This window comes from Ascaphus truei, chromosome 18, assembly GCF_040206685.1.
Source record: "Ascaphus truei isolate aAscTru1 chromosome 18, aAscTru1.hap1, whole genome shotgun sequence".
In the NCBI taxonomy this organism is placed as follows: Eukaryota; Metazoa; Chordata; class Amphibia; order Anura; family Ascaphidae; genus Ascaphus; species Ascaphus truei.
In genome coordinates, this window is record NC_134500.1 from 37,433,207 (window position 1) to 37,442,765 (window position 9,559).

The window sequence follows — 9,559 nt, forward strand, 5'->3', positions numbered from 1 at the left end:
AGAATTCTTAGCTTTAAAGTGAAATTCAGCAAAAAGCTTAAAAGGGCAAAGTGCAATGTCGGTGACCTGAATAAGAGATCTTGGTTATTTTAAAAAAAATCTGACCCCTAGAATTGTTGGATAATTTTCTAAAGTTCATTTTTAAACATGTTGAGCTGAGACTTGGGATAGGATTGATTTGCCCTGGCTGCTCCCTTTTTATCTGATGTCAGTGTGTTCAACTAGCCTCTTCTCTTCCTCATCTTTTTATTAGCTCTCTGATAAGGACAGTGTTGTCACAAATGGCACACCTGTGAGCACGTGACCTACATACAGGGCAAAGGTTAATACTCGGCTCACAAGCGCTCCCGCTTTTCACCTCCGCAAAGGTCCCTCAAATGGAAAGTATCTCCCCTACCGGACAAGGGTTAATACACAGCCCACAAGCCGTCCCACCCTTCACCTTCGCAGAGGTCCCTCAGATGAGTAACATCTCCCCAAAATCTGTCCTTCAATAACTGAATACCCTCATAACTTTCCTTAACTAATACTTACACGCGTGAGTCACATCAATACATTCAGGTGCTCTTGGCGGATGCGACCAAACTAAGCATGACTGTCTTACCCCTAAACCTGAGTGACAAAAGAATATCTGTCCGCCCAGTACCTGTTCAACATGCAGTGTGTAATGTCAGAACATACCCTTCTGGGAAACGATTACAGGGTTGTAACTCTTATTATGCAGAGGAGATGACATCACATGATTTTCCCGTTTCGAATAAATACTCTTATGTTGAATACTTAGCCACGCCCCTGAACCTTGTAGAAACCGCCAGAGAATGCCTTTGAAAAATCTTTTGTTTGTCAGAGAACCCATCTCTGGCAGAACATAGGTCCTTATCTCGAGATTGTCAGTTTTTAACACTAGGTCTTCCTAAGGTGTTAACATACCATAACCCATTGCTTTATATTTTTAGCACCCAACTTCTATCAAGCCCCTTTAAAGCTCCCACAGATTCATAATGTGAAAGAATAAAATGTGAACTAGCGCTAAAGTGTAAAACACAGTGTGAAATATTACAATAATAACTTCTAGTGAAGGTAGGCTGCCTAGTGATACTGCCAGTACTAACAGAAAAACACAAGAACAATAGAAAACCTGGCGCCAAACAGTCAGTGGAATGTCCTGTACTCCTCATGGGATCCGCACACTTGCTCGACAGACCATGTAGTGGAAAAAACACAAACAAACACAGATCATAGTGCAACACTGTAGGGTAAGCAGTTATAACACTATAAATCACACAAAACAATGAGAGTCCTAGCGACAATTTAAAACACTATTTAATAAAAGGAACTATGCCATAAATGGCATTGACAAATACAAAGAACTGCAGGTCATCCGAGATGGAAAAATTGGAGCCCTACTTACAAACAGCAAAGCATGAAACCGCGTGGTTAGGAACGAGTCCTTGGCACAGATGGTCTCCCTGCAGAGTGATGTCTCTGCTCCGCCACGACTTCAGCTCCAAACCGCCCTTGTGATGTTGACCGGAACAGTGGAGGCTGGTGCGTGGGATCCACAGCTCTGCACCACGTGTGGCTGCTCGCCTCACTTCCTCCTCCGGCACAAACAGGATGTCTGCGCGCCCACGTGCGATAGTACCCGTGGCCTTAAAGGGACAGCTGATGCGTACTGAATGCCATTAAAGATGCAGTATCATGAAAATATAATGATATGTATTTTAATCCACCTGGTGGTTCAGGGGTTAAATGGTGCAATCAGTTGGGTTTAAAAATCCAATATTTGGCGTTTATGACTTGTCATGAATCTGTGGGACAATAGAAAACCTAGAGCCAAACAGTCAATGGAATTTCCTGTACTCCTCATGGGATCCGCACACTTGCTCGACAGACCATGTAGTGGAAAAATGATAATGGTTGAAAGGCAAGGTTGCAGACCTGTCTAAGACATGTGAATGTGCTCACAAGTGATATTCTTTATTGGCTATATGCTAACAGTGGAGTTTTTTGTTGCCCTTTTCCCTGTGTGTGTGTGTGTGTGTGTGTGTGTGTGTGTGTGTGTGTGTGTGTGTTTATGGTGGGTGAAAAAGGCAACAAGAAACCTCCACCGTATTGCATATAGCAAATAAAAAGATCACTTGTGAGCACATTCACATGTCTTAGGCAGGTCTGCAACCCTGCCTTTCACCATTATCCCCAGCAGTAGTAACCACTAAGGTAATAAAGGGGTTAACCCCTCCTACTAGCCAACTGAGAGGCCTAACCACCCACCCCGGGGAAACTACCTGTAGAGGGAGAAAGGGGGTGGCCCGGTATTAAAGGGGTTGCACCCCATTTGGCCACCCCTGACGGCACCAGGGAGACAAGGGGTTAACTGGACTGAGGTCCAGAAATGTGATTTAACCCTTGTTATTACCTGTAAATGTATTTTCCCCTGTTCCCCTGTTCCATTGTAATGTCTGTGTTAATCAGTGTCTGCATCACACACACACTAGAATCCATCCGGGAGCACAAGGGTTAATAGTCCTTTAATGATTATAGCTCTTTGTGAAGTTTTCCCGCCTTTTCAGGCACCATTTTGCAGGTCCCCATTGGCCGCCATTAGGGCTCAATGCTTTCCAATGGAAGATTGTGCTGTTTTAGTCCTGTTTCCTGTAAAGACCAGCAGGTGGCGTCCGAGAGGGAGAGCGGCGGTTTCCCATTGAAAGTCAATGGGCCCATTGACTTCAATGGAGATGCCTCGAGGTAACCTTTTCAAGAAGAAGTTGGCTGCCGTCCAGACCGCAAACCACAAAGCGGATACAATGTCCTTTAAAAGAGTTAAAATCACTTGAGTCAAGTTCAAAGTTAATTGATGTGGGAATAAACAGTTCTAGGGCACCTAGAAATAAAATTATTTTTGCCCCTAGTTCCGAGGCTTCCCCCCACTCGACCACCACCGGGGTCCCCGAATCCTGGACCCCCGATAAGCGGGTCGCGCCATAGGCTTTTGAGGCGGCGGCAGAAACGGCTCAGAAAAATGACTGTGAAATACTGAATTTTACGAATCCATATCTCCGGTTCCGGAGGATCCAGCGGATCAGGGTTTGGGGTATCTGTAGCCACTGCTCCGGCATCGCTGCAGAACCATCCTTGACCCGCTTGGACCAACCCGACGGAGTATGGACCCCCTTGAAGTTCGGGACTTTTCCCATAGACTTCAATGGCAGAAAAACCCCATTGACTTCAATGGCGGCGATTTACCATTGAAAGTCTATGGCGGAGCTGCCCGTTGTTTTCAATGGGGATTTAGTGAAAAGCTGAGATTTCTTTTTCAATGGAGATTTTTTGTATTAAAATGATTTAATGTACATTTGTGTACCTTAGATAGTAGCAAGTCGCTTTTTGGACCATATGGTGTCCCAGTTCTGGCAATGCGAACTGGGAAGTTTGGACCTGCTAGACCTACGGAACCGGATATTTTAATACGTCTATGTTTTATGCTTAATACTGTATTCTAAGGTATGGATAAATTCCAGAGGCAATTTCTTTGGCCATAATGTAGCAGATGGCCGGAGAGGCGACTGAATGTCTAGGACTTTAGTAGTGTTCAAAGAGTTTTGTCACCCTCACTGTTTATCCGAGGCTCAAACCAGAGCAGTTCTCAAGTGTTCCATTTAACACCTTCCAACAAAGGTTTTCCTGCCAGAAAGCCAAATGGGTAGACTGGCTGGCATTCCCTTTGCATATGTGGGGCTACAGAAATGAGACCCCAGAGTTCTACTGCGCCTGTGCCAGCTAGCAGGGGGGCATGTGTTGAAATGTGTTCCCATGTTAAAGATTGGCTGGAGGTAATTGAAAACCAATCACCGGTGCTTAATGTTACAGATAGAGGGACAAAAGGTTTATAAACTGCAGTCCACCCATATATCCTTTGCCTTCGTTTGCTGATATTTATTTATTTATTTATAAAATATTTTATCAGGAAGTAATACATTGAGAGTTACCTCTCGTTTTCAAGTATGTCCTGGGCACAGAGTAAAACAAAATAATACATGGTTACAAATACAGTTACATAAATGAACAAGGTATACATTATATATGGTTACCTGATATCACCTGAATTATTTCCTGATTGCTGAGAGAAATGCTACATCTAACTTCTCATTCCCCAACCCTTAAGTAAGTGTACTCCTTGTTTGTTACTGTATTATCTGTTGTGTTCACCTTTATTCTAAGGAATAAATACAATTTATTATATCTTAAGCCTCGTTCAGTTCAAACCCAATTATTTTTGTGTAATATTAATAAGCCTGTGGAAGCTATCGTCACACTACCCACTTCACATACCCTCTCTACCCCCAATAAACATGAAAATACAATAAAAACACCAATACACTAATTGATTGCCAGTGTGGTTACCTATGCCCTCAATGGGAATAAAGATAATACCCACTGTCACGGTAGAGCAAGCTTATTAAGACTCTTAATTACTGGGATCATTGATTGAGAAAAGCAGAGAGATTAAAAATAAATTGCATTTATTCATATAAGGAACGTACACAACTATGTTACACAAATTACAGGAAAAAGACAAACTTACTTTGAAAACTGGGATAACAAAACAAATCTTTTCTTGTTGCAAACACACAGCAAAATAATTCCCGGTCACTTTTACTTCTTGTGGCCTCTTGTTTTTGGATTCTGGTCACATAGCCTCTGAGAAATTTAGGCGATTTACTCAGAGCTGGAACTTCTCAAATGGGACTGAATCTCCGGTGAATCACACAAGATGGAACTGATGGAACTCATGAAAAACTTAGATGGAACTAACTTTCTGACAGACTGCACGACCTTTTAAAAACTCCCAAAAGCCCATCCTGTCAGTCTGCAGCAATCACTGCGTGGGAATTTTATTCCTGGCCACTCTCTTTTATTCCTGGCCACTCCAGGTGGATAACTCCTGGCTGCCTGGCTTCAGAAAAGTGACAGAGCATGTGCCAACTTTGCATTTCAGCTGCTTAGCATATCTAGCCAAGCCTACTTTCCTGGAGACATAATGCCTCCCTGTCGTAAATCAGTGGTGAGATTGACAGTCTTACCCCAGAGTAAAACTCCTTGTTGCAGCGTACATGCAACTACACACGCGGGTTCTTTGGATAAGGCTTATTTATTTTAGCCTTAAAACACACAACACACCAAAAACCAATAGCTTCTCATCAGCAAACAAAAGAAAAAAGGCTTATCTTCAGCATGTAAACAAAACAGGTTTTCTTCAGCATGCAGGACACAACAGTTCGTCAAAATGTACTTTGCAAACAGACCTTAAATCAAGCTGTACTCTCTCCAGAGTTTCAAGGTATTTCCCTCTTTCAGACAGCATACAAAAGACAGACCTTATATCAAGCATTCTACTTTAGTACTTCACTCCTGTCCAGCTAGGCTGCATGTGTGCACATCCTGGCATTTTTAACACACCTTGATTAGGCAGCTGGGCTCCAACTAATTGCCTGAGCTTCCCATCTGAAGTTAACCTATTCACTGCTGCACTGTAGACTAAACATATGTCTGCCAGGCATATAGCTGGTGGCTTTTATTTACCCTGTCACATTCCTCCCCTGTTAGTGTGTGGCTGGGGCTATGCACGGCTGAAGCCCGACCATCCACCCCTTCTCTAGAAAAAATTTCAGCATTTGCGTTCTCTTTTCCCGGCCTGTGCTGAATCTCAAATGAGAAGGGTTGGAGGTCCATATACCACCTAGTTAATCTAGCATTGGAATCCTTCATACTATTTAACCACTTCAGTGGAGCATGGTCTGTCACCAAAGTAAAATGAACTCCTGCCAGGTAATACCTCAAAGCCTCGATTGCCCATTTTACTGCGAGGCACTCCTTCTCAATCACTGAGTAGTTTTTTTCCCTCGGGAACAATTTCCTACTCAGGAAAAGAATAGGGTGTTCAACTCCCTCAAACTGTTGTGACAACACTGCCCCTAGCCCTATCTCTGATGCATCGTTTGCACTACAAGAGGGCTGTTGAAGTCTGGGCTTCTAAGGACGGGACCCTCTGATAGACCCCTTTTTATGTCCTCTAAGGCTCTCTGACAATCCCTTGACCATACCACTTGTGTAGGGGCACACTTTTTTGTGAGGTCCGTTAAAGGGGCAGCCACTTCCGAGTAGTTAGGGATAAACCGCCGGTAGTATCCTGCTAAACACCCAGCAGTGCATGTACCTGCGTTTTTGTTTGGGGTTCGGAACTTCTTTCAGGGCAACTACCTTGTCGGCTAGTGGCCTTACTTTTCCACCTCCCACTGCATACCCTAAGTATTTGGTTTCCGCCTTACCTAAGGCACATTTCTTAGGGTTGGCTGTGAGCCCTTCCTCTCTTAGAGATTTGAGGACCGCTTTCAGCCTATTTAGATGGGCCCACCAGTGTTTACTATAAATGACAATGTCATCTAGGTAGGCTGCGGCATAATTCCTATGGGGTATCAGCACCTTATCCATGAGTCTCTGAAATGTGGCTGGGGCTCCATGCAGTCCGAATGGCATTGTCACAAACTGGTATAAACCCATGGGAGTGGCAAAGGCTGTATTGTACTTGAACTTTTCCTCTAAGGGTATTTGCCAGTATCCTTTTGTCAAGTCCAGCGTGGATATATATTCCGCGTTACCAAGGGCGTCAATTCATTCGTCCACCCTTGGCATCGGATATGCGTCAAACTTGGATACCGCATTGACCTTTTGGAGGTCCACACAAAATCTTACCTTCCCATCGGGTTTAGGGACCATAACTAGTGGACTAAACCACTCACTGCATGATTCCTCAATCACTGCTAAGTGTAACATTTCTTGTACCTCCTTCTCTACCAGAGCCCTACGACTTTCAGGCAACCTATAAGGACGGGAACGTACTTTTACCCCAGGTGCTGTCTTGATCGCATGTGAAATTAAGTTAGTTTGCCCTGGTAAATCAGAAAAAACATCATGGAATTGTGTAATTATTGCTAACAAGTCCCCTTTTTGTTCAGAGGACAACTGTTTACCCATTGGGATTTTATCGTCACTCACGATGTTCTCCCGTGGAGGTTGAGGACCCAAGTCCGTTTCCTCCTCCACCGGGTGGATGAATAGAGACCGCTGCATCTTCCAGGGTTTCAGCAAGTTCACATGGTAAATTTGTTTACCGTTCCTGGACCCTGGTTGAGCGATCTCGTAATCCACATCACCCATACGGCGAAGTACTTAGAATGGGCCCTGCCATTTGGCCAGGAGTTTACTCTCGCAACTGGGTAATAACATCACCTGGTCTCCCGGGTGAAACACTCTCATGCGAGCATTCTGATTGTAATGTCTCTCCTGACTGTCCTGGGCTGATCTAAGATTCTCCCTAGCAAAATGGCCGACCACATCTAGGCGCTTCCTAAGGTCTAGTACATATTGCAATTCTTAGAAGGGGACCGCTGTTCCTCCCAGGACTCCTTTACGAGGTCTAGGATACCCCGGGGTTGGCGGCCATACAGCAGTTCAAATGGGGAGAATCCCGTGGAGACCTGGGGAACTACCCGCACTGCAAACAGCAGAAAAGGGAGAAGTTCATCCCAGGCTCTCTTCTCTGAATCTACAAATTTCCTCAGCATCCCTTTTAGAGTTCGGTTAAATCTTTCCACCAATCCGTCAGTCTGTGGATGGTAGACCGATGTCCGAACAGACTTGACCTCTAGTAACTTTAAGACATCCTGCATCAGTTTAGCCATAAAATTTGTACCTTGGTCTGTCAACATAACATGGGGAAGTCCAACCCGTGAGAACAGTTCCAACAACTTGTTGGCTACTTGCTTCGCCGATGCTGTTCTCAGGGGGAACGCCTCAGGATACCTTGTTGCATAATCAACTATTACAAGAATAAACCTGTGTCCTTTCGCAGAAGGTTCTAGAGGTGCTACCAAGTCTACCCCAATCCTCTCAAAGGGAACTGACACCAAGGGTAGAGGAACCAAAGGGGCTGGTTTTTGTCCCTTTGGACTAGTTAGCAGGCACTCCGGACATGCATCACATAACTTAGCAATATCACTAAGCATCCTTGGCCAATAGAATCGGGATGAAATACGGTCCAATGTTTTATCCCTGCCCAGGTGACCACCCCAAGGGACAGTATGGGCTAGAGTGAACACAGATTTAACAAACGCCTTGGGAATCAATATCTGTTTGGTGACCTCCCCTGTGTGTGTCTGCCTATTCGCCCTATACAGGATATCATTTGATAGCTCAAAATGGGGGAATACTATCACCCCCTGTGCATTCAAAATTTGCTCATCAATTTTTACCACCTTGTCATACTGTCTAGCAAGGACTGGGTCTTCCCTTTGCCTCTGGCGAAAATCAGGGATGTATAGGTCTGGTAAATCTCCAGGGCCCATGTCCCCCTCCTTCTGGCCATTCCCAGTCATCACTTTTGACTTCTGGCTATTAGAATGGTCACCTTGAGACCCAGATTTCTGCAACCAGTCCTGTTTGTCAGAGCGTCTTTGCTTCCGAGTCTTTTGAACCCGGTGTCTACTGGGAAAAAGGTCTGCCGAGAAGGGAAACAGTTTGCCAGGGTTCTCCTGAGCCATAGAATAAGGCTCCTCGTGGGAGACTGGAGCCATTAGGTCCAAAAAGAAAGGTCAGTCCCGGCTGAGCACAACGGGGGCAGGGAGCCAAGGAGCGACTCCTACTTCGAGGTAGGCCTCCTGGCCTTTTACCTGTAGCCGGATTTTGGCCGTCGGATACCGTTTTACATCGCCGTTTATACATTCTATACGCCATGGGGAGTCAAAAGAACACACGTTAGGCGGTAACAGTTCCTGGAAGACCAGAGTTTTCCCAGAACCTGAATCTACAAGGGCCTGGACGTTTTTTTCCCCAACCTGGGCTGGAAGTAGCCAGGGCTTGTAATTTTCCCCAGTGAAGGCCGATGCGACGGTCCTGCTGAATGAACAATCCATCTGTGGACAGTCCGCGTATCGGTGGCCTTGTTCTCCGCAGGCGGAACATGGAGAGGGTTCCCTCGCAGGAGGGGGCCATGGATAGCGCTCCACTGGACTGGATACTGGAGACCAGACATCTGGTGGGTCCTGTGGGCGATGTCCTCGGAAGCTCCTCTCATTTTGTGACAAGCCGACATCCGGAAGGAGATGAGGGTCTCGACGGGGAGCAGCATTTGGACTCCGCCATTGCTGGAACGACTGCTCCTTCTGTTGGACTTGGCAATTGCGCGTGGACGGGCCGCAGGTTCCCCATTGATCCGGGCTCCCTCTTTTGGTGTCCGCAGGTGCCGGTGGAGTTGGATCCGTTGGGTTCAGGACACTCGCCTGTTCCTCAGCCCCAAGGAAGTTCTCCACGAGTCGGACCGCCAAAGCTAGGGTTTCAGCCGTGTGGCGTTTTACCCACGAGCGTGTGGAAGGGGGTATTATTTGTAGAAATTGTTCCAAAACCACCTGCTCAAGAATTGCCTCCTTAGTGCACTCCTCAGGTTTTATCCAGCACGTACACAAGTCCAAAAACCGCTGAGCGAGGACCCGGGGTCTCATCT